The sequence below is a fragment of the Peromyscus maniculatus genome, chromosome 21 (assembly GCF_049852395.1).
Source record: "Peromyscus maniculatus bairdii isolate BWxNUB_F1_BW_parent chromosome 21, HU_Pman_BW_mat_3.1, whole genome shotgun sequence".
In the NCBI taxonomy this organism is placed as follows: Eukaryota; Metazoa; Chordata; class Mammalia; order Rodentia; family Cricetidae; genus Peromyscus; species Peromyscus maniculatus.
Window position 1 is genome coordinate 51480748 of NC_134872.1, and position 7778 is coordinate 51488525.

Consider the following 7778-nt stretch of genomic DNA (forward strand, 5'->3'; position numbering starts at 1 on the left):
AATCAACTAGTATAACTAACCATCCTGGTGAAGTAGCACCTGCCTCCCACCAAGATGGCTAAAATTTAAAAATGGACAACACCAAGTGTACACAAGGATGCTCAAGGACCTAGGACCTTGCATACTCTTGGTGGAAATGTAAAATGCTGCAGCTGCTTTGGGAAAAATGTGCCAAGTTTCTGAGCTTGTTTGTCTGTGAGCTATGGTCTCATTGTGAAGGTTTAAAAAACATTTTTATATCATCCACCTACCTATCCATAACCCAGCAGTTTCAAGTCTAAATATTTATCAAACAAGCATGAAAACACATGTCTGCAAAAAGGTCAGCACAAGACATTTTAGTTCATAATAGCCCCAAACTGAAACCTGCTCAGATTGTATTAACTGGTGAATTGATCCATGAGTCATGGTGTGTCTGTAACATTTGATGCCCCCTACTCTGTGCCATGGGATGCTGGCTCGACCGGCTCACATTCTCCCATGAGGTTGCCATCATGGATAAATACAGATAAACGTATGCTTTATATTAAGAGAAACATCAGATGCAAAGGAAAACTTACAATGTGATCGACTATATTTCTTTTATATATAAGAGGGAACAAATCTATAATTTTAACCAAGATACAACAGTGATTGCCTGGAGAGAGATGATTTAATGGGTCAAGTGGGGAGCTTTCAGGGAGGTGGAATGTTCTATTTCTCAACAGGACTCTCTGGGTTGCAGGCACACATGTGCTTTAACTCAGAACAAAGCACATGTTATTCTTTATATTCTTTACTTGTCTATACACTTATTTCTGTGTTTGTGTGTGTGCTGTATGGCTGTGTGCATACTTATTTCTGTGTTTGTGTGTGTGCTGTATGGCTGTGTGCACACTGATTTCTCTCTCTCTCTCTCTCTCTCTCTCTCTCTCTCTCTCTCTCTCTCTCTCTGTGTGTGTGTGTGTGCATGTCTGAGTGTAGATGTATGACCCCATGCACGTAAATGCCGAGGCTACAGGTCAACATTGGGTGTCTACTTCAGTGGCTTGTTTCTGAGACAGAGTCTCACACGGATGTGCAGCCTGGTGCATTAGATAGTCTGGCTGATCTGGGAGACCCCAGGATCTGCCTGCCTCTGGCCCCTTGGAACTGGGGTTATGGACATGCACTGCTACACTTAACTTTAATGTGGGTGCTGGATCAAACTCAGGTTCTCTATTAGTTTATTTGAAGCTATCCTTTTTTTTTGAGTATTAAAGATGCAGATTGATTTAGATAAAATGACAACAGAAGTATAACATCAGAGGAATTCATTTGTGAAATTATGACCAAAAAAAAAATCTCATTGAAAAAATTCCATAGAGAAATATAAAGGACATGTACCTTTACACGTAATGCATTTCCCTAGAGAGAGTCTCTGGAGTTGTTATGTTGTACACAGTCTTGACTTTCCCCCTCTGTTCTGGTAAATATGTATATTTCAGAAAATTGAATGTGAAGACCTGCAGATGTTTCGGTCATTGACCTAATTAGTGCTGAGGGTGCAGACTTCTTCCTGGAGCCAAAGCAGGTTTCTTTCCTTTTTCAAGATTTGTTTTGCATATGTGTGTATGCCTGCGTGTATGTATGCGCACCACATGCGTGAAGCTACCTTTGGAGGGATGAGGAGGGCTTAGATCCCCTGGAACTGGAGCTATGGGCAATTGTGAGCCATCCGATGTGGGTGCTCGGAACCACACTCTGTCCCTTGAAGGTCTTCTGGGTCGGTGAGCTCCAGCCCTGAAAGTTAGCTTCCCATTAGAACCATCGGGAGATTTTAAGAGCCTGGGGATGTGGCCTACCTTAGGCCAAATGGCTCAGCATGGAGGGATGTGTAGAAAGGAGGCCTGGGGATCTGTAGTTTTAACTTCACTTTATTTTTAACTTTATTTTTAATTTTTGTATCTGAGTGTATTTGTGTATGCACATATGTTTGGTTTTACTTTTCATATACATGTACCTGTACATATGTCTATGTACCACTTGTGTTCCTGGTGGCCATGAAGGCCAGAAGGGGACATGGACTGCCCTGGAACAGAAATTCCAAACCATTGTGAGCTGCCATGTGAGTGCTGAAACTAAATTCTAGACCCTGGAAGTGAAGCAAGTGCTCTGAGCCATGTCTCTAGCCCTGAGAGTTGGATTTTAAAATTCTCCCTTTGGTGGAAATTTTACATAACCAGATCTTAAATTTCTTTTAATGTATTAAAAAATCATCTTCAAACAAAATATAGCTTTCTTTATGGGTGCAGTTCGGAGCAGACTTCCTGTTTATTTCAGTTCTAAAAGATCATTATCAAAGTGTGATGAATCAATAACTTCACATTAAAACGGAACAAACTTTAGATGCTGGAACAATGGCTCAGAGACAAAAATGGAATATTGCCCTTATAAAGGAACCCAGTTCCTTTCTGGGCACTCACACTGGGCAGCCCACAACTCCTCTGGCCTTCCTGGGCACCCACACACACATGCACACACCCATACACAGACACACAATTAAATTTTAATGAAGAAAACTAGAACACTTTGGGTTTAGATCATCAAAACACTTCAGTTTTAGACTATGAGAACGATGAGATCTCATCGGTTGAAATTATTCTAATCCTGTAATTATTTCCTTCTAGGCAGTGCCAACATGTGCTTCGGGCAGATGCCAAAAGCTTTATGTTAGATATTTCAAGAAGCAGCGTTGAAGGAGTCTCTGGGGTATTAAAACAAAACAAGAGAAAAGAAAAACAAAGCAGAATTATGTCAGCATGTCTTTGTTTATTCCAGCTATGGGAAGTGAGAGGAGTCATGGCCTTTTCAAGGACTGTTGTCCCGGAAGTTCTCAGCAGCCTGTCCGTCGGCGACCGCAAGGTGATTTCTTGTTTCTGTGTGTTCTGCTCGCTGCCGTCCCAGCTCCCAGCTGTCAGCACCCAGAGGACTAGGAAGTTAGAGGACAGGAGGACAAGGACAGGAGGGAGCCTGTGCCTGCCCCAAGGGCTGGGGTGCACACTAACTGAGAACAGAGTACTGATTGTTCTTTGTGTGCGAAGCAGGGCCGGCTGCAGGGGCACAGCCGCCCAGCTCTGAGGTGCTAAGCTGGGAAGAAGGCTCCAGAGCCCAGCCAGCCAGGTGTGGGCACCGGCCACGGGGTGCTCCCCTTCCTGGGTGCAGGGTCAGATGGAGGTGAGGGCAAAGAATGTAGTTAAACGATGATTAGAAACGTCACAAAGCTTCCTAGACAGGCTTCACCGCAAGATTTGGATTTTAGAATTTTATCTTATTAGAGAAAGGGGCAGAAACCGGCTGAAGTCAGGTTAGTAGCAGCTCAAAGACCAAACCTGGGAAAGATGCAGAGTTTACCCCAGGGCAGGTGGCGGACTCTGCTTGGGGTTTATCTGCAGCAAGGGGCGGGGGCAAGGGACGCCACCACTTTTTTCAGAGCTGTGGGCGATCAGTTGGGTCCGTCACAGCTTCCTGGAGTGAGGCAACCTCCACAGGAAGCCAGAACTTTCTAGAAAGAATATCATTGCACCCTGACACAGGCATGGGCAGTAGTTTTTTCCTGTATTCATATGGAAATTAAAAAGTAACCAAAGTACACTTTTTAGAAAAAATGCACAGAGAGAACCTTGTCGTGAGCTGTATCTCTGGGTGAGAGGACTGTGGGATAATTTTACTTTCGTTTCTGTATATTTCTCGAATATGCAAAGATTATGTACATCTTTAAAACTAGGGGAAAAGATGCATTATGGGGGCTGTGAAGGTCCACTGGCCTCGCAGCCGGGGTTTGCTGCGTGCTCCGGAGAGGGGGAAGTCACTGACCCACATATATCCTCCTTGACAGGAGCGGCAGAACCGGGACCATCCTGGTGAAAGCTTGTGGTGAAGATGAGGCTTGGCACTCTCTTTAACCATGCTGGTGAGTTGCCAGCCAGCTCCCCACCTTGCCGTGGTGCTATTCAGGTCATAGTGTCGGTTCTGCAAAGAAGCCAGGCAGATATGGGCTGTGACATCATGCTTCCCTTTGTTAACTCGTCCCAACCCACGCTTCGTTGCCTGCCCGGAACTCTACCTTCTTTCGGTCTTCAAGCATGAGGTTGCAGCTGTAATGTGTGGAAATGTCAAGTGGCCAAGATAAAAAAAAAAAAAAAAAAAAAAAACTTAAACCAAATGAGAAGTCTCTGGATCACTTGGGAGTGCTATCATTACCCTTATACCCATTTTAAAGATAAGGAAACTGACTCAAGACAATGGTTCTGGAATCTGCCCTAAGTTACGAACCTCTGTGACTTTGCCCTGGCATTGCCTGTGCACGGTGCTGCCGGAGGGTGGCCTATGACATCATGTGTACCGTTAGGGGACGGCAGGAGCCATTCTGACCGGACTACAGATTTCCCCTATCCCCACTTCTGACCCACCAGGTCTCAGTCTTGTTGCTAAGAAGACCGGGGCAGCAATTTATTGAGGACTTTAATGAACCGGTGCTGTGTGTGAACAATCATTTTATTCTTTGTTTTAAATCACTGTCTATACTTTTTCATTTTAATTTATGCAAGAAAGGGGCTGGTGGTGTAGCTCGAGGGCCAAGCACTTGCCTGATTTGCACCAAGTCCTGTTTTCAATCGTCAGCACCTTGTATACCCTTACCTCAATGTATTGTTTGGATATATGGAAAAAAGAATAATATAAAAGAATATAAAATTCTCCTTGTGCCCACCTGCTTCATAGAAAGCACTTGTCGTAGTGTGGGGTTTTATTGCTGTGATAAACACCATGAGCAAAGAGCCTGGAGAGGAAAGGGTTTATTTGGTTTATACCACCACACTCTTACTCATCGTTAGCGAAGGAAATCGGGTAGGAACTCAGCCAAGGCAGGAACCTGAAGGCGGGAACTGGAGCAGAAGCCACGGAGGAACATTGCTTCGGAGCAGGCTTTTTTGGACCACCAGCCCCCAAATCATGACACAGAGACTTATTATTAGTTATGAAAGCTCGGTCTTAGCTTAGGCTTGTTCCTAAGTAGTTCTTATAACTTAAATTAATCCATATGTTTTAATTGACGTTCTTTTACGTGGCTCGGTGACCTTGACTCTGTACTGACCATCCTGCTTCCTCTCTGTCCGGCTGACGACTCCTCCTTTCTTCTTCCCAGAGCTCTCTTTCCCCAGAAGTCCCACCTAACCTCTCCCTGCCCAGCTAATGGCCATTCAGCTCTTTATGAAACCAATCACAGGGACGCATCTTCACACAGTGTAAAGGAGTATTCTGTAACACGGCTTACTAGCTGCTTCCTATGGCTTGCTCAGCCTGCTTATGCCATCCAGGAACACCTGTCCATGGATTGCACCACCACAGTGAGCTGGGTCCTCCCACATCAATCATTAGTCAAGAAAAGGCTCCACGGGTTTGCCCACAGGGCACTGTGGTGGGGGCATTTTCTCAGTTGAGGTTCCCTCTTCCCAAATGACTCCACCTAGTGTCATGTTGACCTAAAACTGGGCAATACAGCATTCATTCCCAGTCATTGTCCTGAGGTGACTCTCAAGATCGCCGGTGTGTAATCATCAAAACATATAGTCACTGCTGGAAAGCCGTGGCTGCTTCCTGCCCCTCCAGTTCTTGCTAGTTTATATTCTGTAAACATGTGGGGATTGTCTCAGGGCCTGGACGGTTAGTACAAAAGGGTAACAATGGCATTCATGGTCAAGGGAGTGGCAATGTGTATCTAGCTAAGGGTGATGACCATTGTTAGGCTGGACCAGTGCAGCCCCAGGTGTCTATGGTTACATAACAATTGACCTGGCTTCCAGCCCTCATCCTGTCTTTCTATCTAGAGACCATGTTGGCGTGAAGAAGGAAAACTGGGGCTGAAGAAATGGCTCAGTGCTTGAGACTGTTTTCCTGTTCTCCCAGAGGACCTGTGTTTGTTCTCGGCACCCACATGAAGCAGCTTACCCCTGCCTGTCACTCCAGGTCTAAGGGCTTTGTCGCTCTCTTCCAGCCTCCAAGGGCACTCACACTCATGTGCATCTAATCCTACACACGGACATACACACTCTAAAAAATTAAATTAAATAAGGAAAAGTAGGGTTCGTCATTATTTTTGCTTTTGTTTTTCTTTAGTTTTTAGTTTTTCAAGACAGGTTCTCCTTCTGCAATCATCTGGTTTTGAGTGCTTAACCGCCAGCTCAGTCTCATGGGATCACAGGTATGCTCCACTATGTCAGGATTACAGGCATGTTCCACCATGTCAGGATTACAGGCATGCTCCACCATATCTGGATTACAGGCATGCTCTACCATGTCAGGATTACAGGCATGTTCCACCATGTCAGGATTACAGGCTGAAGGGTTCACAACACGCCCCCACGGTCGCATATACCAGGCGGACACTTCCGCCTAGCCAATTCCAGGTCAGGATAGGCATTTCCGGGTCAGGGCGTCTCTCGTAACCAGGATATCCGGCGGACCTGGACACCTCTGCCTAGCAAGTTCCAGGTCAAGGCATCTCATGTAACCAGGATCCGTGACGTTTCATGGCCACGTAAGTGTGCAACGTGACCATGTGATCTACACACATGCGTGGAGTAGTGACATAACCTGGCCATGCCCCCAGCCGGTTTTAAAGCGGAGCGCCATATTCCTGGTTCTCTCTTCTCTCTTCTTCTCTTTCTCATCTCCACTCACGTGTCTCTCCCACAGGCCTGCGCACTCTCTATCCCTTTATCTCTAATAAACTCTTATAAGCAGATTCTGTCGTGTTTCGTGACACTTCCTTGCAGGGTAAGAACACAACGCAGCTAAATAACTAACACAGGCATGCTCCACCATGTCAGGATTACAGGCATGCTCCACCATCTCAGGATTACAGGCATGCTCCACCATCTCAGGATTACAGGCATGATCCACCATCTCAGGATTACAGGCATGCTCCACCATGTCAGGATTACAGGCATGATCCACCATGTCAGGATTACAGGCATGCTCCACCATGTCAGGATTACAGGCATGCTCCACCATCTCAGGATTACAGGCATGTTCCACCATGTCAGGATTACAGGCATGCTCCACCATGTCAGGATTACAGGCATGTTCCACCATAACAGGATCACAGGCATGCTCCACCATATCTGGCAAAAAGAAAGAAAGAAAGAAGGGAGGGAGGGAGGGAAGGAGTGAGGAAGGGAGGAAGGGAGGAAGGAAGGAAGGAAGGAAGGAAGGAAGGAAGGAAGGAAGGAAGGAAGGAAGGAAGGAAGGAAGGAAGGTTTGGAGAATCTGAGCCCTATCATTCTGTACTTCAGTGGTAAGTCAGCCCTCTTGGTCTAGTTCTAACTGTCCTTAGAAATCACCATTGCTTACAGTATCCCACCCTTGGGAGATTTTTAGGTTTCCTCTGGGTTAATTCTAGACATACTGAAGATTCCAGAAGGGGAAAAAGTGTGTATGGTGGGTAAAGGTTGGAGAGTGTGGTGATAGAAACAAAAACCTACGTTCTGGGATGTTTTAACATCTCCCTCACTCCCTCCCTCCCTCCCTCCCTCCCTCCCTCCCTCCCTCCCTCCCTCCCTCCCTCCCTCCCTCCCTCTCTCTCTCTCTCTCTCTCTCTCTCTCTCTCTCTCTCTCTCTCTCTCCTTTCTTTGTAGTTTTTTGAGATAGGGTTTCTCTGTGCAGCCTTTGCTGTTTTGAAACTCACTCTGTAGACCAGGTTGGCCTTAAAAGACCCACCTGCCTGTGCCTCCTGAGTGCTGGGATTAAAGGCACCCACA

At 46.0% G+C, this 7778-nt stretch overlaps 1 long non-coding RNA gene across 2 annotated transcripts; it reads left to right on the top strand.

Moving 5' to 3' along the window:
* Positions 1-3112: 3112 nt before the first annotated feature.
* LOC121824786 (uncharacterized) lies at positions 3113-6088 on the top strand. Of its 2 annotated transcripts, XR_013046770.1 has the most exons (3): positions 3113-3195; positions 3857-3931; positions 5847-6088. It is a non-coding gene; the product is annotated as an uncharacterized LOC121824786 (long non-coding RNA). The 2 variants fall into 2 exon arrangements; XR_006066768.2 differs by lacking the exon at positions 5847-6088 and having other exon boundaries at positions 3857-4733.
* Positions 6089-7778: the final 1690 nt, after the last annotated feature.